Source organism: Macaca mulatta, chromosome 5 (assembly GCF_049350105.2).
Source record: "Macaca mulatta isolate MMU2019108-1 chromosome 5, T2T-MMU8v2.0, whole genome shotgun sequence".
Taxonomy (NCBI): domain Eukaryota; kingdom Metazoa; phylum Chordata; class Mammalia; order Primates; family Cercopithecidae; genus Macaca; species Macaca mulatta.
The window spans coordinates 110,590,184-110,615,232 of NC_133410.1; the positions used below are offsets into that span (position 1 = coordinate 110,590,184).

General features: G+C 36.6%; 1 protein-coding gene across 8 annotated transcripts in view; it reads right to left on the bottom strand.

Moving 5' to 3' along the window:
* Positions 1 to 25,049, bottom strand: part of PPP3CA (protein phosphatase 3 catalytic subunit alpha) — a 331,056-nt gene that overhangs the window by 241,749 nt on the left and 64,258 nt on the right. The window contains exon 1 of one of the 8 annotated variants that reach the window (XM_078001830.1): positions 8,655 to 8,849. The gene's annotated coding sequence lies outside the window, so the exon portion shown is untranslated. 8 annotated transcript variants of the gene reach the window in all.

The window sequence follows — 25,049 nt, forward strand, 5'->3', positions numbered from 1 at the left end:
ACTTTCACTGTCCCTGGGAATAAATGAGATCTTAAAAGAAAGGATACAAAAGAAAAGGGGTTAGAGGTATCATTTTCACAGAGAAAAGCACAAGCCAATGGCAAAGCAACAAATGGTTTTTTGACAAGATCTTCCACAAGCAAGGTAACATTATCACTAACTTCTATTGAGCATTTACTATATAGCAGTCTCCAGCTAAACACTTTATATGTATTGCTTTACTTAATTTCCATAAAGCTGTATCAGGTAGGTACCATTAATACCTCCTAGAAATAAAGAGCTGAGGTCTGGCTAACTAAATCATTTGACCAAGATTGAAACAAATGGTGGAGATGAGACTCTTACAGCATATCAGAGATAAACTCCTTCACCAATTATAATAGAAGTATAGTCAGTTTTCAATCACAGTATTGGAGGTATGGTATTGTAGAAAATACCATAGAAGAAGGCAATATATCTAGCATTGAGCACTCAAATCCTTAAATCTGGAGCCAGAATATAAATTTCTTTACTCTTTAGTAATTATAACAAGATATTCTGTCTACCATAATGTAACATTATTGCTGCATAATGTTTACAACTTCCAGATTTTTAAGACATTTTCCAAACATCTGCATTTCTTCCAAAGCATTTGCAAACACCACATAGTAACTCTTTTCAGCACATCAGTCTGAAAAAATAATAAGCATTGTCCTTTATAAATGACTGATGTAGTATAATTATTTTCACTTTAAAAAAACAAAACTTTACTTTCTTCAAAAGTATCAATGATCTCACTGCAAAGCATTACCAGAAATTTACATATAACTTTGGAAATATCTAATTAACTGTGAGCTCCGCAAATTCCCAAATTAACTATATATATAAATCATCATGAGTTTTCTCACACATTCTTCTGAAGAACTCATTAAAAAAAAAAAAATTACATTCAATGTGTGTTTTAGCTTCCCCCCCTCCCCCCACCCCCCCCCCAAAAGCTATCAAAAGAAATAATCAAGCATTATTGATTATTCTTCTCAGAATTATTTAAGGTAATCTATTCTAACTACTCATATTTTTCTATAGGATTAAATGAAATATTCAGAGAGGTTATTAATCTTCCTATACAAAAACAAAAAAATACGTTCAAAGATTTTTCTAAGAATTATTCAATGAATTAAAAATTGACCAGGAACTAAGGTAAATACAAAGACCGATTTTTACCTCAGCAGTTTTTGTATTACATTTCTTTTTTCTTTAGTAGAAAAAGAGGAATCCACCAAGTTCCCCCTCATTTTACTAATAATCACCCTGCAAACAGGCGATCAAAGGCAGTGTTATCTATACTTGATAGAAGCACTTTAAGTGAAATTGATAACAAGAGTATATACAAACCCCCCCAGTCTTCTCCCTCATCCAAGGTTGAAATATTTCTGGACTAGTAATGTCTTAATTCATATCATTAAGACACATTTCAATTAAAATAACCCAAATTTAAGTATATAAAATTATTTACATTATTGAAATCTTTAATTTGTATTTAGTTTTTGGCTGGGTTACCTTTTTATGTTGGAAAAAGAGTATTTAGCAACAAGTGGATGCTTATATTCTCTTAAGCTAATAATAAAAATAAAATGGCACTTCATATTGTAAAGGCTAGAGGGAACCTTAGGAAGTGGCTAGTTTGAGCTTCTCATATTGCAGAGAAGAAAATGAGACAGAAGCAGGTAAGTAAAGTGCTCAAACACATGAAGTTAGGTGGACTCTAAACCTCTGAGACTATGATGCAGGTCTCCTGACTCTCATGGTTTTGTTCTCCTGGAATATGGCATACTCCATAAGTTTCAACTCTATGTGTGCCTTCTAGGAATAATCAGAAAAATGCAAATCAAGCTTATGTGAGCTATAACTATCCACCTGACCACCTTACTCCCATAGTTAGTGGGCTGGCTACTTTGCTAAGAAGAAAATTTGCGTTAAGCTTTACACACATGTTTAATCCTGTGGCCCTTGTAGGCTATCTGTCACGGGAGGGGGCAGAAAAGCAAAGGAATGAGGAAGGTGCAGGAGAGCATTCAACTGGAGAGAAACAACACTGAAAATATACCAATAGAATCCATAGCAGCTATAAAGAGAATGACTTTATGACGCACAATGCAGTGTGTACTGTGTGTACATGGTTGGGAAGATAAAATTAAGCTGAACACTTGAATCCCATATCCTTGAGAGATATTTTTCATTTTCTTTAGCTTTCAATCTTATCAAGAAAAAATTCAGGACAAATACAGGTCACTAGGCAGTAGCAGCTATTGCAGAGTATGTGAGAATATGTCATCTTTGCTCCACCTCAGAAAATCTTGGACTCACTAGTCCAATGACCCTTTAACTCTGGTTGGACAGTACAATTGTCTGAAGAGCTTGTAAAAAAAAAAAAAACTACTGCTTAGACCCCATTCCAGATAAATTAAATCAGAATTTCTAAGAGTGGGGTCTAGGCATCAGTGCCATTTTTGTCCCTGTTACTGTACAATATGTGATATATCTCATTCAATCTTATAATCAACAAACAAATGTTTTTGTTAATACTTCCTTCATAGAGGGCAATAAGGCTCACAAGAAAAGACAGACAAGGTGTATGTTTCCTACTTTCAGTGAAGGGAACTTACTAAAATTCTGAATCGTTTTCCACTGTCAACTTTATATTTCCATTTTGGTATCATCTAGTTTTTTATTTTTTTTTTTATGTTTACCATGATTAATGGGAAAATGCAACACCCTGCCCCACCCCCACCCATATGCACACACAAAGACGAAAGTGCCATGCTGACCACTAGAAGCATCTCTGCAGACTGACAGGGGTCTATTGATTAAATTGTCGGTTCTTTTGTTCACACAGGAAAAAAAAAATCCACTTAACCACGTTATCATCTAACCCACATTAGCTTTATTTTATATTGTTTCTATTAAGGTATCATTCAAGGGTTTTATATAAATGAAATAGAAATTTACATATACTATGCAAATTATCTTCTCCAGATCACTCTTCTCACTTTGCCCGATTAGAAATTCAGGTCAGTTAGGTTGACAGAGAAGATGGTAAAAAGGGTGCCTTAACTCCATAATAATTACTGGGAAGAGTCTCCATCTCAAACTATCTTTCCACAAGATTAGCTTAGTACACTGATTCTCACAGTACTTAAATTAGCAATTTGACCCCAATATCAAAGTCTATGTCTAGATTTCAAAACAGACATAACAAGTAATATGTCTTCATATAAAGTTCTTCATTTACATCAAATAAATGAAATAAGGCATGAATCAGTTTCATATCTTTTTCCCCCATGTCTTTTTCCACCAAGGCAGGAACTGTTTCTGTTGTCTGTCCTTCCTTTTTATTTATTTTTTATGACCCAGCACTTTGTTAGTAAATAAGAAGTCACTGTAGCTCACAGTTGCATTTGATTTTTTTGACTTTTTAATTTCAATAGGAATTGAGTCCTTTTTTAATCTTTAGTTTAATACGAAAACTGAAATGACTTCTAAGACATGTGAAGGAAGAAAAAATCAGCACCATAAGACAGGGCAAGAAAAAGAAAGTTAACAAAAAGAAAAAATCAAAATAAAGGAAGGAAAAACATTTCCTTTGGAAACATTCTTCATGAATCAGTTTTTTGAGACCAGCAGGCAATTACTATTTAACATACAGAAAAACACAAAATGTACAAATGCATATAAAATTCAGTTTGTTGTGCAGATCTTTGTCCCTCGGTCTCAGTGTAAATCGAGATTCTAAAAGCCCAGTTGCACAGTGACCTTAAATTTCTCAGAATGGTTTATTAAGTTCAAATAATCACTAAGCAAATATCTCATTTAATCATTCAAGAAAAGACAACAAACTCAAATGCCTATAGGAGCCAGGGGAGGCAAAGTAAACAAAGCATGTATGAGGGAAGACAGGATAGAGGAGGCAAGGTAGAGTTCTGGTGATATATGCCCTTATTAAAGGAGGTAGCAGGGAAAAGTCAGATTTTATCTTCTGAATCCCCTATGACGGAAACTAATACAAACTCTTTAAAACTCTTTTAGGCCAAACAATTCTCTCTGAGGGGGAGGCAGCCTTCAGTTCTCGCCTAGATGATTAAAAGAAAGACAATTCAGGAGAGAAACCAAAAATTTATATTACCACTATATCCATAAGCATTCTGCTGAATTTTGTTGTATTGTAGGTTATAATTTGTTAACCATATGAAATAATGCAGTAGAGCCTCTTTTCCAGAGTCTCCCTCTGTCACCCAGGCTGCAGTAGTGGTGCAAACAGGGTTCACTGAAGCCTTGACCTCCTGGGCTTAAGCAATCCTCCTGCCTCAGCCTCCTGAGTGGCTGGGACCCAGCTACCTTTTTTTTATTTTTATTGATTTATTTATTTGTAGAGACAGGGTCTCACTCTGTTTCTCATGCCGGTCTGAAACTCCTGGGCTCAAGCGATCTTTCCACCTCAGCCTCCCAAATTGCTGGGATTACCAGTGGGAGCCATAGCACCCAGCCCATGTCTGCTTTCTTCAAGATGTTTAATCTTGAGTTTTTTTTATTAAACTGACCTGAATCCCAAAGAATAGAAAGATTATCAGAGAAGATAGGCATAAAGAAGACTGAACCACTTTTAATGAATGGTGATTCAAGGAAAGGATAACTAAACATGAATCACTTGGAAACATGAATAAATACAAACAATGAGTTTCTGTTCATTCACTTATCTGCTTGTGGCAGCATTTTGAAGAAGATGAATGAAAGGTAAGGAGTGACTAAATTTCAAAGTCAAATGATAACCCAAATAAAAACCACACAAGATAAACAACAGATATACAAACACCTCTTCAAAACAAACATAACTAATTTACCCTGATCCCAAAATAACAAAATTAAACCATCTAAGAAACTCCACTGGTCATTTGTTTACAAAGTAGAGAAAGACTGGTCATGTAAGAGAAGGGAATAAACACGGAAAGCAACATAAATGTCTTTAAGGTAATGCAGCTCATATGCTCTACCTGGAAAAAGAAAAATGTGTTTCTTTAATGTATTTGTGACAGCATACAGAGGGATTATAGAATTTACATGTTACTGCCTGTGGATGAATCACCTTTATATATAGAATTACCTTTACATATACAAAGAGGAAGTAAAATAATTTATACCTCAACAGGTTTACTTTCTTACCAAGTGACTTAGATATAATAATAATCAATAATTCCAGCCTGTTTTTACAATATCTTACCTCACCTATTTCCTCTACTTTTCACCAAAACGCTGTATTTTCTTACATCAGTTCCCATATTCTTATTCTTTTTTTAACTGTCAAAATATGTAAAGCCAGTAAATTACCAATAGAAGAAAATAAAGGAATAAAAGTTGCATATAGCTCTATACATTTACTATTTATATTTTACATCATAAGAACTTACATCATAAGTACAAAAAATAAATAGGATTATTAAGTGAATGCATTTTTCAATCAAGTTATTAAATTCAGATATGGTCCTAGCTATGTTTACTACTAAATTATAAGAATGGTTACAAGTAATTATAAAAATCAGTTACAGTATTATGTAGATTGATTAATCTTTCTCATTTAAAATCACAGTGTTATTCAGTCTGTATCAACTATCCATTAAGAACAAAATTAAAAACATATAATTAAAGATGACCTAATGAAATCTCAAAGTAAGGTCAAGGTTGGGATAAACATGAAGAAATTCCTTTATATTGACAGACTCAGAGATGACTGGATGAGAAATAAGAGTGCAGTCCATACTAGACCAGTCCATACTTGTCTAGCAATTGAACCTGAGTTCAACTAGTGAAAGTGAAATTTAAAAATAGGGGCTATGAAGAACAGAAAACCAAACACCGCATGTTCCCACTCATAGGTGGGAACTGAACAATGAGATCACTTGGACTCGGGAAGGGGAACATCACACACCAGGGCCTATTACGGGGAGGGGGGAGGGGGGAGGGATGGCATTGGGAGTTATACCTGATGTAAATGACGAGTTGATGGGTGCTGACGAGTTGATGGGTGCAGCACACCAACATGGCACAAGCATACATATGTAACAAACCTGCACGTTATGCACATGTACCCTAGAACTTAAAGTGTAATAATCATAATAAAAAAATAAGGGCTATGTGTAGCAAACACAAACACACTCACTAAAGAAAATGAAGAGAATAGTATCTTTTCAGTAGTATCTCTGGGTATAAAAGGAGAAAGTAAGTAGCAATTGCTCAGTAATTATTGATTACTGATACTGTCCTCTCTCATATAGAGAATGTGACCAACTGTTTTCTTCATTTAAGCCAAATTCTGTAGGAGCATTAGACAGACAAACATCCTTAGCTGTCCTTTTCAGATTACCACTCCTAGCTGTCTTTTTCAGATCACTTGATAGGGCTATGGTGTGAAGTCAGACCTTATTACCAATCGGCCTCTGCCCTGGGGTGTCCTCAGTTACCTAGGAATGAAATAATATGTATGCACAGATTTCCACACCCTCAAACTGAGTGGGAGGACTCTAGATAATGGAACTCAATTGCTTCAGTGTTAGAAAAAAGTATGTGCCGGGCGCGGTGGCTCACGCCTGTAATCCCAGCACTTTGGGAGGCCGAGGCGGGCGGATCACAGGGTCAGGAGATCGAGACCACGGTGAAACCCCGTCTCTACTAAACATACAAAAAATTAGCCGGGCGCGGTTGTGGGCGCCTGTAGTCCCAGCTACTCGGGAGGCTGAGGCAGGAGAATGGCGTGAACCCGGGAGGCGGAGCTTGCAGTGAGCCGAGATCGCGCCACTGCACTCCAGCCTGGGAGACAGAGCGAGACTCCGTCTCAAAAAAAAAAAAAAAAAAAAAAAGAAAAAAGTATGTTAGTGGATAACCCATGTACTGTGCAGAATATGCATTAAATATAGGATAAATTAATGGCTCATCTAAAAATTGAATAAAATTCCATTTCCACGGAATCAAAGGTTTTCATAAGTCAATGTAACACATAATAGGTATGAATTATCCATAAATGTGAATAAAGATTTCTTTCCAACCAATATTCCTTCAGGGCCTATGATATGCTAGGAATTGTGTTATATACTTGGGATTGCAACGTCCTTATAATTCAGGAACTCATTATTTAGTGTGAAAGACAATCAAGTAATCAAATAATTAGAGTACAGAAACTGTGCTATGACTCCTGCTTTTGAGGGCTATAAGCATCAAGTTTAATAATGGAAGTGCATGAAGCCCATACTACACTGAGATGGGAGGCAGGAGAGGATAAGGGGATCTGAGGAATGGCCTCTAAAGGAAATGACACCTAATCTGACAAAGAAGTGGAGGGAAATGTGTCCAGGCAAATGAAAAATCATGTGCAAAGTCTCCAAAACAATGGTAGGCCTGATGGAGAAGCAAATGGGGACTTAACAGAGAGGAAGCTTGGATTTCCCTATTTAAGCAAAGAAAAACACCAAGAGATTTTAATCAAAGGAATAATAAGCAGCGCTACTTCTACACAGCATGCCTCAGCTACTGAACTACCTCTAAATTGGTCTTCACATTAAATACCTGCCTAACACCCTTGAATTCATATAACATCTACAACCACATTCCAATTAATATTTCAAAATCCCATCTCTTATGAAGTAATTAATTGACTACACAAATATTTTCCGAAGGTCAAAATGTGTTTTGAAGAAAAAAATAACTTTGAGAACTGGGGTGAGAGTGGGCGGTCAAGATGAACAAAGGTATAGAAACAGGGCTACAGGGAAGCAGAGGGCATGTTATGGGAAAGCAAATAATTGAAGCACTATCCAAATGTAGTAAAATTTCAGTCTTGAAAAGCAGGACAAAGAATGATGAGACAGAAAGGGAGGTTAAATGTCTTTAATTTAATTTAGAAGCTAATGGGGAACTAAAGTATTGTAAATGGAAGAGTGAAAAGTTGCATGAGAAAATCTACTGCATCTGCAGAGAGTGTGCAGATGAAACTAGAACGAGGATAGCCTTAAATGTGGGGGCATCAGAAGCAGGTATTACAAATAGTCTCAAAGAAGATGGAGCAAACTCCACTAATTTTATCTAATGACAAGATTAAAAAATCTGATATAACAGAAAATTTAAATGACAATTCTCCATTATAAAACATGCTTCATAAAAAAAAATCTTCATTACTTAACAGAATTTTGGGGAGGTTTTTAGTAATAATAATTACCCAGAATATAACTGTAGATGTGTAACAGATAATTCTAAAAGAAAATTTAACATATGTAAAAACATAATTCATTCTTTTCACTATTCAAATTCTCTGTCCCAGATCTTCATTTTAAAATTAACATATGCTATCTCTGGAAAATGCAATTTATACTACTAACAAAAGTGAACTCCAGACTGACAAAATTACTAAAAATGTTCAATAAATTGAGTCCAAGATGAGATGTGTATTGTGCAAGAATTCATAACCAGTTTATATACCAATATTTACTCCACTATTAATATTTACACTATTGATATTATTGTTAACTTGTATAAGAAGATGGTTTTTAAACTTTTAAAACCTTTTTAGTTGAAATAAATAATTTCCTCCTTTTCAGGGATATATTTGATAGCCTGAGGTAAAATCAACATACCTAACCAACATACTGAGACCTCGTCTCTACAGAAATATTAAAAAATTAGCCAAGCATGGTGGTGTGTGCCTGTCGTTCCAGCTACTTGGGAGGTTGAAGCAACAGGATTACTTGAGTCCAGAAGTTCAGGGTTGCAGTGAGCTATGATTGTACCGCTGCATTCCAGCCTGGGGAACACAGAGAGATCCACTCTCTAAAAAACATAATAATAACAACAATAATAAAAATCAACATGGAGAAGAAGAAAAACTGATAAATTCTCATTAATTTTCAGCTAAAGCAAATGGAAAAGAGGTATTACTTCTTTTCTGCAAAAATACCTGCACTTAGTTAATTATCAGTGAAAGAAGTCTGAGAAAAGAAGGCAAAATTCTGTCACATCTCAGTGATTACATTCTTAAGCTGGTACATAGTGATTTGCAGGCCTTCAACAATTTCAAAGAGAATTCCGACCTCACAGTTTTTATGGTGCCATAGGACCACAATGCTGAAATCAACTTAAATACGTAAAACCGTCTTCCTCTAGAATAGTACCCTAAATATGTCAATATCACTATAAAAACCTACAACTTGGACAGTCAACAATACATAGAGTAACACTGTATTAACTGCTAATGAACTAAAGATAATAAAATTGCAACTTTATCTCACCTCTATACCTAGATAAACCTAAGGAAGATTCGCAGCCTATAACAATCCCTATAGCATATTATTTATACTTGCTGAAACATATTAGGCTGAATGTATTAGTCACATATACAAGTAACATATCTGAACCAAATGTCCAAGACTTCTGTGCACTCAAGATATCTTCCTTAAGATAATATGGGAAAAAAAACCAAAGGACAGTATCACAATTTGATGTCTATGCTGTGTTCCTGAAACTGGTCTTGGTATTTGATTATTTTATTCTTTTTACTAAGTTGGCTCATGGGACGTCCTGCTAAATATCAGCTGCCCAAAGTTTATAAACTATTTGTTCAGCCCAGGAGAAAACTGCTATGAAAATTACAGAAGAGCAGATATAAAATTCATTTATCATGTCTAACTGTAACAACTTAGTCAGCACTTTTCATTTTTATTGTTATCTTTTAGCAATGTCATTCCCTGTCTTCAAAAATTTGTCAAGAAGATTGAGACCCACTGCTGTAAGATTACACAGCTGCCCTCCTCACCAACTCAGAATCCCTCTGCTTCCTCAATTCCCTCTTCTTTCATGCCTTTCTCTGAGTTTTAAACATACCACCTTCTCTACCAAAGCAAATCTTCCACTCGTTTTTCATGAAAGTGACTCACTGCCAACTCTAGTCCATTTTTATATCAATTATGCACCATATTTCTCTTTCATTTGCAGATTCTCCCTGTGGGCTGGCTCCTTTCTCTCTTCCTGCAAAATTTTTCAGGTATTCTCTGTGCTTAGGAAAGGGGGTGGGAGAAGACAAAAACAAAGATAAACCTTTTCCTTGCTCCTGCTCCCACCTCAACACAATACCTTTGTGATTGTTTCCTCTCCCATAAAAATGTCTTAAAAATGATGATTGCCCCAGCTGGCTCTAATTCCTCACTTCCTACCCACTACCTCATCTGCAAGTATACTTATTAAGCCATTTCTACTTCGCTTAAAGTGCTCTCCCAAAGACTAACATCTGTATTTGTCCACAAGCCCACTACTCCTTCCACTGCAAGCTAGAAACCTTGAGTCACCCAAGACATACCCTGTTATGTCACCCTACGCATGCAGGTTCTAAATATTTTAATTAGTTGATATTTCCACTGTTTGTCTCAAATATACCTCTTGGTGCCAGTATATTTGTTTGGGTGATTATTACTTCAACTTACAATATTGTGATACTTTCCTAACTGATCTATCCACCTTTGGATTTATCCATCGTCTAAGACAGGCTATAATAAATCTTGCCAGACTTAATTTTAACCACTCTTTATTTACAATTCAGACCATAATTCACCATATACCCTCATGGAAGAATCATCCTTCCAGAAGCCTAGCAACAATCATGCTACTGTCCTCCTCAAAATATTCACTCAATCCTCGTTAGCTCCACATTCGCAAGTGAATGAAATGCAACCTTCTTAGTTCATTACACAAGGCTTTGAACTCTATGGCCCCCAAACCATCTTTTTAAATCTAATTCTCTCTGACTTATATTCTAGAATACAAGTAAACAATATTAAATTGTTATACCCATCCACGAAAATAGGGATAGAATTCTATTTGGTTTTGTCTTCTCTTACAATGCACAGAAATTAACATAAGCTCCATACAAACAAGGAACTCGTGTGAGTGTATGTGTGTGTGTGTGTGTGTGTGTGTGTGTGTGTGTGTGTGTGTGTGTTTTAACTGCTATATATCCCCAGAACCTGGAAAACTTCTTGGTATTAACAGGCACTCATTAAATATTTGTTGGAAAATTTTGTTTCATAGCTGTGAAACACAAAGTACACTGCTGGCATCAAGCACCTCAACATGAACATCATGAAGAAGACAACATACAAGTATTTATAAGGTAAGTGTCCAAATATGGCAGTACTACAGAAATGCAACATCAGTAGAAGTCAGGCCTTTACTTTACCAGTCTCTCTAAGTTACTCATTGGTTTTTCCAGGAACATGTGAACATTTCATAAAATTTTGGTTAGCCCATGGTAATCTCGGTGGCATAGAGTTGGCTGCTGAGGATTTCATTAAATGTTAGAAGGAGTTCCTACAAATGGAATTAAGGGCACATAACGCGTGAGATGGTAATGAAAAATACATTTCACATACTTCAAAGGATGCTTCACTGCAAACAAGATCTTTGAGGAATACTGCATAAAGACAGTAATTTGCAAGAGGCAAAAATTGTTTTAAAAGGTTCTGAGTTTGTAGTATTTTTACTACATAACATCTGTGTCTTTTAAAGTGGCTATAGCTACTGCATAAAAAGGAAGTATCAGTGAGATCCATGACAGGTCATTCATATGTGTGCATAGTATCTTCACAACCAATAAAAACTTTATCATTTGTTGTAAATATGTGTCTCAATCTATTGCTCTATCAAAAGGCATACAGGGATGTTCAATGTCAGGTACTAGATAAGTTCGTTCAAACTAAGCTTCCTTCCACCTCCCAGATTCAAAGGAAAGGACAGCTCACTGCATAATACCGTACGTTCCTAAAAATATGTTTAAAGACACAAAACAATTGCCTACCAATTATTTGAGATGTACTATGCTGCAAGAAATTAGATACCAAAAGTGGTTTGCAAGTAGATAGTCTTGATCTATTAAATGGTTATAATTAAAGTACATCTTCTAGAAATGATACATCTGCATATTGGCAAAAAGGGTCCATCCAACTTCCTTTATACTTGCTTTCTTTAATCTGAATGGTTTTAATTTCTTAATTTACAGGTGGGATAGTGAAGTCCTTGATACATAAGGCTTAACAATTCAATGAGTCATTTTTAATTATGGTATCTTTTACATTCCAAAAAATCATTGCCTAAAAGTCCTTTTTGCACATTTGAACCCCAAAGTAGATTAAATACAGTGTGACTTTATGAATTTTTAAGAATTGTTCCATAAACTACATGTAAAAATCAATTCTAATAATTTTTAGTTAGACCTCTGTTATATATATTTGAGACAGGGTCTTGCTATATCACCCAAGGGTAGAGTACAGATTCAAACTCCTGGGCTCAAGCAATCCTCCCACCTCAGCCAGCCACTTCACCTATGTTCACTTCCTCCCTCTCCTCAAGGTCTCTCAGAGAGTTCACATCACACACAGAAACTATTCTGCAAATAACAGCACTCCCACCTATCTTCTCAAATCTTCTGGATTTCTCTTTACAGGATCCTACATGTTTTCCAAAACTTGATAATTAAAAACGCAGCTTTCAGTCAACAATAAACTCATGATACATAATAACAATTTATGCATTTAGCTAGTAAGTTATATCTTATCTAGCTAAAATCCTTTCAGTAATTCTTTCTATTCAACCAATAAGAACTGATTGGTGCCAACCATCACTGTTAAGTGCTAGTTATCCATTTTCCCAACTGCATACCACCAGTTACAAGCAGAAGCTAATACTGACTCTAAGTGTAAACATGATATTTCTCTTTAATCTTCTAATCAGAGAAAGCAAACATAAATTTAAAAGGCAGTGGGCATTAGGAATTGCTTTCTCATGGGTAAGCCAGTAGACTAAGAATAAAGCACAAATGAAAAAGCACTAATTAAGGAGAAAAATTTTTAACTTATGGCTTACTTATCCGTCACATAAACTGCTTTGTAATTCTGTCCCGAATTTGTCTCTTTAGGGGAAGGAAGAGGTTCCTGCCCCTTCCCCTCCCATCTTTAGGAATCATTCCTCTTCCTGTTCCTACATGAGTCAGCACCACCAGACGTGGACAGCTTCCTGCTGTTTATTAAGAGGGAGGGTCTCCCCATAAACTAATATAGTGAAGATAAACTACACACAAGGGTAAAAGATGGGCCCAAAAATGTGGTGGACAGAATTAAACACACACAAAACACAAACAACAAAACTGCTGTTGGTGAATAAATGTCTATGTTGCTCACTGATACAACTTACCTTTTTAAAACAAAATTTAAAATATAACATTTTAACTACTTAGTCATTTGTAATCATTATACTATAACGAGATAATGATTAATTTAATTCACTTAATAGTTAGGAATAATGAAATATTCTTTATTATTACTTAGGCCTAATTTGCTTCAAAGGGCTTCCCTTACACCCCGCCACTCCTCACACCTCAAGGTTAGGTTAGTAATCTTGCCATTTATGGATACCTCACTCACCACCCTTAGCTGATAATATGATTACATGAAACTGTTTCTAGGTTTATCTCCTCCACTATACAACTTCTACTTCTATCATCCTAGTTAGAGCACTTAATACTACATACCACTTATTGAATGTCTTCAATATACTTGGCCTACTACATTCATTATCTCGTTTATCCCATAACTACCTTATGAAGTACTACTAGCTCCATTTTATATTTAAAGACATTCCTTAGAATTATAAATAATTATAAGAATTATGAGTACGTGGCAGTCAGAATTTAAACCCAATTCTGTTAACCCCCAAAGCCTGGATAAATTCCAGAGATATAATGCCTCATTCTATAATATACAAGATATGTAGGACAATAAGGCAATCATATCAAGATTCACTTATCTATTCAACAGAAATTCATCCAAGAAAAGTATGTTTTCAGCGTTACTGACCATTAGCATGCTTCGCTTTAGTACTGATCTTTCTCTTATGCTCAGAGAAGTAGCACACAAAATTATATAGTCAGATGACCCGGGTTCCAATTTCAGTTCCTCCACTTACTTCTCCGTGCTGCAGTCTCCTCACATGCAAAATGTGGACAATAATGTTATCTACCTCATGAGATTAAATGCATTAATATCTACAAAGTACTTGAAACGGTGCCTGGCACAGAGTAAGGAAGTGTTTATTAAACAAAAACTCTGTGGGTAGACTATATCAAACCTGCTAAATGGAGAACTCTGTTTATACACATGCACTTTATTTATGGAGAAATAACTTGTAACCCAAATACTTTTAAATTTTCCCTTAGGGTAAGGGAGTTAGCTGAAAGGGGACAAACAAGGAGCAAACTATTTCCAGGTAGGAATGAAAAGCTAAAAACTAAAACAGGAAGGGAGCAGAAGAGAAACTAAATTGGCTTCAGACCTCCAAAAGAACATTCTCCAGATTGACTTTTGGTCATCTGAAGTACTGTAAGAACTTCAGATCATCCTGAGTCCAAAGGAGGAGAATTTTATAAATTTTGATTACTGATCCTCTAATTTATGACTTAATAGATGTGTGATATATATTAATTGTTTTGAGAATATAAACTGGTATGTGTTTCTAAGTCAAGAATCTTTTTGTAACTTCCCAATACCTGTACCAAATGGTTTCTATTACTCTTAAAGAAGTAACACATTTTTCATTCTGAGATTCTATTTTTAATAAAAGAAAATAATTAAAATCACTTTTTTTTTCTTTGAGATGGAGTCTTGCTCTGTTACCAGGCTGGACAGAGTGCCTATGCAGCCTGGGTGACGGAGTGATCATGCAGTGGCGCGATCTTGGCTCACTGCAACCTCCGCCTCCCGCGTTCAAGTGATTCCCCTGCCTCAGCCTCCCGAGTAGCTGGGACTACAAGCACACGCCACCATGCTCGGCTAATTTTTGCATTATTATTAGAGACGGGGCTTCACCAAATTGGCCAGGCTCGGCTCGAACTCCTGACCTTGTGATCTGCCCACCTAGGCCTCCTAAAGTGCTGGGATTACATGCGTGAGCCACCACGCCTGGCCTTTAAAATTACATATTTTATGAAGACAGTTTACATTTAAGAAACTGAATCCCAAGCATGAGTAGTTTTATTTCTCCACTTTTCAAAAATAAGTTTCAATATACATAAATCCTCTAAGGTCAGAATGAACGAAAGAGTAGAATAAAAGAACTATTTAAGCAAAAATGGCCAAGGGTGACACCTCCTCTACAGAACTAAAATAAAACCGTCAACACTGCAAATAAAAATAAAATGATGAAATAAGAAAACATCTTGGGCCAAGAAGCAATAGCAATTGGCTATATCTAACTTAAACTTTAAAATTGATTTAAGTAACAAAAAAAAAAACAAAAAAAAAAGGCCCCTGGGGAAAAAAAAATATTTATACAAAGAAATTGCAGAATAACTCTTTAAACGGCACAGCGTAGATTAAAGGTTGGCCAGGCATGGTGGCTCATGACTGTAATCCCAGCACTTTGGGCGACCAAGGCGGGTGATCACCTGAGGTCAGGAGTTCAAGACCAGCCCGGCCAACATGGTGAAGCCCCGTCTCTACACAAATACCAACAATTGCTGGACATGATGGCGGGTGCCTGTAATCCCAGCTACTCGGGAAGCTGAGGCGGAAGAATCGCTTGAACCCAGGAGGCGGAGGTTATAGTGAGCCGAGATCGCGAGATTGCGCCACTGCACTCCAGCGTAGGCGACAGAGCAAGACTCTGTCTCAAAAATAAATACATAAAGAAGAACATAACATAGATGAGAAAATATGTTCACGTCTCAAATTATTTTGTCTTTACTCAATTAGTATTGAAGGCTATTTCAGCTGTTAACTGGCTACAACATCCAAAATTAACAAATCTTCAATTATTTTATTTCAATTAATCAGATCAAAGATCTGTGAATTATTTAGTAATATAGCGCAAACATATTCTGTACAGAAAATACTAAACCCACACTACATTCTGATTTCACAATTTCTTCTTCAACATGAGATTCTTCCAGAGTTCACAAATACTCCCCTTCTTTTTAACAAAAATCTTTTCTTCTATGTACCGTATTATGGTATGAAAATCATGGATTACATATTTTTTTCATTTCTGTAGGAAAAAAAAAAAGACATGTTGTCCACATTAGTAAAATCTTTGGGAGTTTATTCTGCCTTTAAAGAAAGCCTTCCTTCCCACAAATCTAGTATACGTAACTCATTTAATGTTTAATTTCATAAATAGCAATAATCAAGCTAAAGTGAAATTACATTTAGATCAATACAAACCTAACAGGTGCCTTCTTATAATCCAAGACACTTTAAGCAATAAAACAATTCATATGAGATAAACTGTGTGAATAATAGCATTGAAAGCCTTTAATAAGCAATAATTGATGTCTTTTTTATTAATCACAAAATGTTCAAAAGTTCAAAAATGAAACTGAATCATTTTCAGTGACTGGGCTCCACAAGTTAATTATTTAACATGGCTGAAAGTCTTTCACTCACCCTACTTCCTCATTAGCCTCATTATTTCCTCATAAACCTCATACTTAACGGTATATATTCTGGCCACGAAGAACATCTTTCTGATCTCTAAACTCTCTGCAGCCCTGACTCCAAGCTTCTGCAGTGACTATTCCTTTACTTTCACATCCCTTCTCTCACTAACTTATTTCGTTAACTGCCACCCATATCTCAGGTCCTGGTTCACTTGTCACTTCTCATAAAGCACCTTCACTGATCCTCAGGGCTGCAGGTAAGCACCTTTCCTATATACTCTCACAGTACTATGTTCTTATCTGTAATTGCCTATAGAAAGTTATACCTTCTTTCATGTCAAATCCTTAAGAAACAGTTGCCAGTATTATAACCTTGTCCCACCCATGTTCCTTGAGAGCACTGCATAAAAGATGTAAAGCTAGGAAAATTATACTACTACCTAACAGAAATCATTCCCCATTGTTTTCAAATACACAAGGCTTATCTGAGAAAAACAACAAATAACTTCAACATACTTGCACTTTTAACATTACTGAAGATAAAACTAAAGAATCAAGGTCATTCTCATATTTATCGAAAACTTAACAAAGGTCACATTTTCTTCATTTCTTCAGACCAAACACTCAAAATTATAAAATACTAAGCAAATGATAGTCTACCTATTCCTCTATTTGTTTTAATTGCTTTTCAATCTTCTTGGCTGAAAGCTTGTTATGTGCAAGGTCACATTTACATCTTTTTTGTTTGTTTTGGGGTGGTGATTTTTTTTGCTTTTTGTTTTCTGTGTGTGTTTTCTTTGTTTTTTGTTTGTTTGTTTTTGTTTTTGTTTTTTTGAGACAGGGTCCAGCTCTGTTGCCCAGACTGGAGTACTGTGGAAATCACAGTTCACTGCAGCCTGGAACTCGAGAGCCCAAGAAATTCTCCTGCCTCAGCCTCCCGCATAGCTGAGACTAAAGGTACACCACCATGTCCAGCTAATTTTTCTAATTTTTTTGTACAGATAAGATTTGACTATGTTGCCCAGGCTGGTCCCGAACTCCTGGCATCAAGCAATCCTCCTGCCTCAGCTTCCCAAAGCACTAGGATTACAGGTTTGAATCACCACTCCTGGCCTCATCAAGGTTTTGTATCAAGATTGCAGAAACCTGGCCGGGCACGGTGGCTCAAGCCTGTAATCCCAGCACTTTGGGAGGCCGAGACGGGTGGATCACGAGGTCAGGAGATCGAGACCATCCTGGCTAACACGGTGAAACCCCGTCTCTACTAAAAAATACAAAAAAACAAGCCGGGCGAGGTGGCGGGCGCCTGTAGTCCCAGCTACTCGGGAGGCTGAGGCAGGAGAATGGTGTAAACCCAGGAGGCAGAGCTTGCAGTGAGCCGAGATCCGGCCACTGCACTCCAGCCTGGGCGACAGAGCGAGACTCCGTCTCAAAAAAAAAAAAAAAAAAAAAAAAAAAAAAAGATTGCAGAAACCTGCCCATATTAAGCAATGAAGGAAACAAAAAACACCTTTAGAAAAGGGCCCCCTCTGAAACGTCTGACCTGAAGCCTCTAGAACAAAACCAAATTAATATGAGAAGTAATTTGTGTCAAGTGGGTGTCTCTAATTCACAGACTCTGAAAGCATAGGTATCAACTATTTAATAAAAACTATACTAATTATTGTTTCCTGAAAATTAAACAGTTTAAAATAGTTTCAGTCTTTAGTTCAAATTCCTCTTATGCCTTCTCAAACTTTTACACTAGATGTTTTTCATAATTTATTTTCCATTTTTTCTTACTAGCTTCCCCCCGCCTACCCACCATTTGTAAGGCGTTTGTTTACATGGTACTTCCACATACATTATCACCCAATTCATTTCTTCACTGATCCCAGCATGCATTCATGTACCATGTATTTATCAGACATCCACCATGTACAGGAAACAGGGTTTGCCCTTGCAGGTTTATCATATTAAAATAAAATATGTTGTTTAGAACAGTTTTAGATGTAGAGGAAAAATACTGAATGGTAAGTACAGAGTTCCCATTTACCCCTTTACCTCCCACACAGTTTCCCCTATTATTAACATCTTGCATTAGTATGGTATATTTGTTGAAATTGCTGAGCCAGCATTGATACGTTATTATTAACTAAAGCCCACGGTTTATATTGAGGTTCATTCTTTGTGTTATACATTCTACGGATTTCAACAAATGTACAATGACATCTATCCAGCATTATGGTATGATACAGGATATTTTCAGGTCCTAAAAGTTCTCTGTGCTCCACTTATTCATCCCTCTTGCTCCCCAGATCTACCCACTTGCCCTGGGATTCACTGGCCTTTTCACTGTCACCATATTTTTGCCTTTTCCATAATATCACATAGATGGAATCATACACAGCCTTTTCAAATTCACTTCTTTCATTTAGCAACTGACATCTAAGTTTTCTCCATTTCTATGTGGCTTGATACTTCATTTCTTTATATCTCTGAATAATACCTCATCATATGGATGTACCACAGTTTATCTATCCATTCACTTATTGAAAGACATCTTGGTTATTTGGAAATTAAAAATAAAGCTGCTGTGGACATTTGTGCATGGGTTTTTGTGTAAACCTACATTTCCAATTCATTTAGGTAAATATCAAAAAATGCATTTTTAAAATTTAATAACAAAGTTAACACTTGATTTGTTTAAATGTCCTAATTTGACAGAAATTGCTTTTCTATTTGCATTTACTTATGAATATTTAGATAACATGGTATGCAAAAGCTTCCAATGGTTCTTGTCTCCACAGAGGTCCATCTTGCATATTCAACTCACGCATTGCCTGCAATTCCTGTTAGACAAAAATATCAGCCATTATTTCTCTAAATGTACATAGCCTGGCAAAAATGCTCACCAAAATTTAAATCAATCTATAAATGTACATTGGCTTTTTCATTTTCCAGGGACAAACCTAAGCCAAATCAAGTCAACAATATTTATTAAGTACCTACTATGGAAAAATCACAGACCCTGTCGGCTGCAAACAGGGTTTTTTACTTTGTCAGTGGTCTAAGAGTGTTCAGAATTCTGTCTATACCAGTGATTCACAATGTTCTTCAGGAGAAATTTCCATGAAAACGAAAGCAGTAAGTCATAACACTAAGATAGTGACTATATTATAGTCTTATAAATCCCCTTCCTAATCTTGCTAGGATCAGTCCTGATTTTTCTTAAAGCCTACATAAAACCAGATATTTTTCCCCAGTTCACAACGTTGAATCTAGCATATAAAACTCCATTTGCTTTATATAGAGAAAGGGTCACTTCTTAATTCTGGCAACAAACATAAAAAACGAAATTTTAAAAGCCATTAGGACAAAAAAAAAATTAAGAAGAGTTATTTTAACTATGACTTTCAAATTCAATGTTATGAAATAAACTTAACACTGCAGTTACTTTGCCATATTCAGTTTCTTAATTATAAGCTTATAATGAGGTAAGCATGTCTTTAAAACATATTCAATATTATTTAAAGATTGCTTAAGTCTACCTGTCACTGGTCAGTCCTCTGCTATTGCCCCATTACCCCAAATTTTGCCCCTCTCTAACCCTCAGAATTAGGTCCATTAACTTCCCCAAAGATACCTGATCCCCTCCTCATCACTCCCTCTACCACCTTCCCACGTGTAGTGGCTTAGAAATAGCTGCTGCTCAGAAACAGACCTCTCCATATTGACCTTGGAGCTCTTAAACTGTGTTTCCTGAGACTCTTGCTCTGCTATGAAGCAGACTGTTGATACCACAGAGGGGGAATATTAGCTTCATTGCGTCCTGAAAAGCAACTGAACATGAAGGCCAACCCAGACCTACCCACAATTCTGAGGTGTGTTGGCAATGTTATATATAGGTAGGGTGTGCGTGGGCAGCCCCAGCTTATGTCTGTTACAACTTTCATCTTCAAAGCATCCTGATTTAGACAATAAATTAGAAGTTCACCCTGGTCATAAGCACCCCTTCATTCTACACATTCACTTTACATTTTCCCTACCCCGCTGCCATCCCTTAAACAATCACCCCCATGACCCCCTTTGCGCCACTGGCTATCAAAGCTTTCTGAGCTTTAACTACAAGTATTCTGTAGCCACTACTTTTCATACACACTATATTCTATGCAGGCCCATTTTTAAATATGACAGATTTCTTTTATGAAAACCAAGCAATTTCCCAATAAAGCCTTTCTCTTCCAAACTAAAAAATATAATTAAAATGTCTTGCATCAGACTTAGAAGCATAAAATTAGCAAAAATAAATCACAAACCAATCACCTTCTCACTGAAAAAAGTTAGTACAATGTTCTAAAATCAAAAATAGCAATTGTTACAGGATTAATAGTAAAGATGAAGCTCTATAATTCAAAAATAAAGAGTAGCCACACACAGAATTCAATTACATTTTACAAATGGCAAGGTAAAAAAAAAAAAAAAAAGTGTGATCCAAGAGCAGCAAATGGATGAGTAACAGTAAGGCAGAGGTTCAAGGTGAGAAATGAGTTTGGGGTAGCTTAATTAAGGATGTAAGGAAGGATATTTAGAAAGCAGAATAAAGTAACAGGCAAGAGAAAGGCTGCAGGAGGTCCTAGAGGGGTAGAAGCAGAGTAAGAGCCAGTAAGCAGCTGACCAACATCAGATACCTGACTCTGCTGTGCTTGTGGGGCAGCCAATGATCGATGAGAATTTCCGTTAGTAAAGAGTGGGAAAAAGCATTCCCATGACTCATCCGCATGGGATAATTGCTAAATGGTTAATGCTGTATATAACTGCGTATTTTGTATCAGAATAAGTATAGCCCTCCAAAAGACAACTTGCAGAGTCATTCACCAGCTTCAACTGAGCAGCCTGATTGAAACCAGCTGAGCCAATGACATCACCACAGGCTTTTTACTATAAAAAGGGCAAGCTCTGTGAGGTCAGGAAGCAGAACTAAGCTCCGTGAACAGAAGCCAAGCTGAAAGAGGAAAGAGCCAAGAGAAGTTCAGAGAACAGACTCATTCCAAGAAGAAGCTAGAATGAGCAATTTACTCAGAGAAGGCTGCAGAAGAAAAAGGCACAGAATGGCAATCTTCCTTTAAGAATAAGGGGCTGCTGTTCTCCCTAAAGAAGTAAGTTATCTAAAGTGAAGTTTCAAAGGAGAAACTGACTGAAGCACTTCACATTTTCAGTTCCTGGAACTAAAATCAACTGTAACATCATCATGGTAGTAATATTCTTGTAGTCTTTTCCCTCAATGTATATTAACTGAGCACTTACTATGGACCAGGCACTATAGTAAGAAATGAGAATACATTCGTGAATAAAATGGACAAAAGTCACTGCCCTCTTAGAGCATATATTCTTGGAATGTAAAGCACTAAACAGACAAATGTACGGCATGTCAAATAAGCATTAGAGAGAAAATTAAGAAGAAACAGTAGCTGGACTGAGAATAGTGATATTTGAGGAGGTGGGGAGATAAGCCATGTGGTTATCTGAGAGAAAAGCAAACAGAGGCAATAGCAAATATAAAAACCTTGAGCTGTGAATCTGTTTTCTTTTTTAAATAAATATCAAGAAGGCCACTGTTACTGGTCAGAAAGAACAAGGAAAAGCAAGAGTCTGAGTGTGGACAAGTTAATTTAGACAGGCAAGTGAAAGTGTTAAGCAGGTATTTGTATATATGAGACTAGAGGCACTGAGGAAAGATCCAAACTGTAAATAAAAAACTGGAAACGAACCGGGTGCGGTGGCTCACGCCTGTAATCCCAGCACTGTAGGAGGCTGAGGCGGGTGGACCACCTGAGGTCAGGAGTTCAGGACCAACCTGGCCAACATGGCGAAGTCCCATCTCTACTAAAAATACAAAAATTAGCCAGGCGTGGTGGCATGGACCTGTAGTTCCAGCTACTTGGGAGGCTGAAGCTGGAGAATCACTTGAACCCAGGAGGCGGAGGTTGCAGTGAGTCAAGATCACCTCACTGCACTCCAGCCTAGGTGACAGAGCCAGACTCCGTCTCAAAAAAAAAAAAAAAAAAAAACTGGAAACCATCAGTGTCATACATGAAAGAAGAATGCTTGAGCTCACTCCACAAGTGCATTATATAGAAAAGAGAAGGGGGCATCCCAATGGTTAAATGGTTAGAGGATGAAGAAATGAAGAAATAGGGGGGAAAAAAATGACTGAGAGTGAACAGCCTATGATGCAGGAGGAGAACCAAGGGCATGTGATGTCCAAGTACTCCAGCGAAGAATGTGTTCCGGGAGAGACAGTGTGATCAGTTGTGTTAAATGCTATGCCAAGTCAAATCAGATGAGCCTGCTATTAGACTTGACAACACTGAAGTTATTGGAGACTTTGACAAAAGCAGGCTCTGAAGCAGTGGAGGAGGAAAAGCTTTGGAGAGGGTTCAAGGAAGAACAGGAGAAGAGCAATTTGAGACAGTGAACGCAGATAACTCTTTTGGAGAGTTCTGATCTGAAGAGAAGTGCAGCAGTAGCTGGATAAGAACAAGGGCTCATGAGAAGGTTTATTATTTCAAGACAGTAAAAACTATGGCATCTTCTGCTAATGAGTATGATCCAACAAACAGTAGAAAATGCTGATGCAGAAAAGAGGACTTGCTGGGGCAATGCTCTTAAATAGGTAAGGGGGTGAGATCCAGTAAAGAAGCCTTGGTTCTTCTTTGGTTTAAGTGAAATTTAATGTGTATGGATTACAGTATAATGTGATTTGTATAAAAAAAATATATAATTGAGTTGGCTATGAATGAAAATGTATCAAAAAATTTGCCACAACTTTCTGAAATTTTTAAGTTATTTAGGTTATGATACAGATGGTTTTTAAGTAAATCAAATGTAATGAGAAAGTGGTTAAACATTCAGCATGCAACTCAAGTAAGTCAATCAAATGTAATAAGAAAGTAGTTAAACAGCATCCAACTCAAGTAAGAAAACAAACTAGGTTCTTCCATAATTTCACTTTAATTTTACATAGTGAAAAAAGCATCCTCCCTAAATTAATCAAAATGCTTGTCTACATATAACAAAGACAGACTTGCTAGTTACTGAGGATCTTTCTTCCTGTACTAGCTCCCAAATGACAAACCTGGGGAGGAAAACAGAAGAATTTGCATTCAACATACATTCAGTTAGACCTCAGAGGGCCTATAAGTGCACATTCATGGAGCCTTCCATATCTACAAAAATTGATATTTGATATCCCTCCACCCCAGACCTTTTCCTGGGAAAAGCTAGTCCAGAGAATGAGAACACGTTATCTTCTCATTTATGGCAAGTTTGAAAGTGACTTACAGTTATTCTATATGAGCTTAGATAATCCACTACCAAAATCATTTTAAATCTGGCTTAACTGCTAAGGCCAATTTTGAGGAGAAGTGTTTTTAACAGTCTTGATAACCACTTCACACCCACCTAGCAGCCCCTGCAGCCAAGAGCTAAGTGGCAACAGAAAAAAAACTACAGTTTTTCTATCCTATCTATGAAAACCAGAAGAATGACAAAGGAGATTAGATGAGTGAAATGTGATGGACAGACCTCACTAGAATTCATGTTAGATACAGGTCCAGACCTCTTCCCAGAAGACTGCTTTAAGCTAGTAAGACATGGACAATCAGGTCCCGAATTCTCAGTGGCCTGTTTTAAATGACAGTGCAGTCAGCATATTTCTTGGATCTGACCAATCTCAGGGCTTCTAGTCCTGCCTTCCTGTGTCAAGGTAGTGTCTGACTCACACTCATTCTGCGTTCTTCCCCATTTCTTCCTTGGTCTATTAACTTGTTGATTTTGCAACCCAAATAATACTATTGTCAATAGATGTCCAAAGACTGGGGTAGAATTAACTTAACATAATGCATGTGGGTGCTTTAACACCTAGCAAGCTTCCCTTCCTGAGCCTGCTGAGATGCAGGAAGTAAAGCAAGGCTCCCACCCACCTCACACCACAGAAACATGGCTGATTTACACAGAGGAAAACCTGTTTCCGGGGCGGTCCACAACACATTTAGCATGGACATTTAAAACAGCTCATCCAACTCTAATTTGAAATCTAACTTTGATAAAATAAGCAGTCATTTTAAGTGAATGCCTTTCCTTTCTATCTATCCTTCACTTATCTGGGTCAAGCATTATCTGGTTCAAATGTATTAAATAATAAGAGTTAATTATTTTTATTATACTTTAAGTTCTAGGGTACATGTGTACAACGTGCAGGTTTGTTACATATGTATACATGTGCCATGTTGGTGTGGTGCACCCATTAATTCGTCATTTACATTAGGTTAATTTTACAGGTTCACATAACACAATTAACACATTCTCAAAGCTCTTTCTTTGTGCTTTAAAAATGTAAAACAAAACAAAAAACCCTTGAAAATCAAAATCTGCACTACTCAGTTTTCTCACAAATTATTAGTATTACCACTTGACAGGAAAATAATAATTTACAGGAAAGCGTCAAATTTCAAAAAGATGGTTTTCAAACACTTGGTTTTAACATGTAGCTGGTTAACAACATAGGTTCAGATTA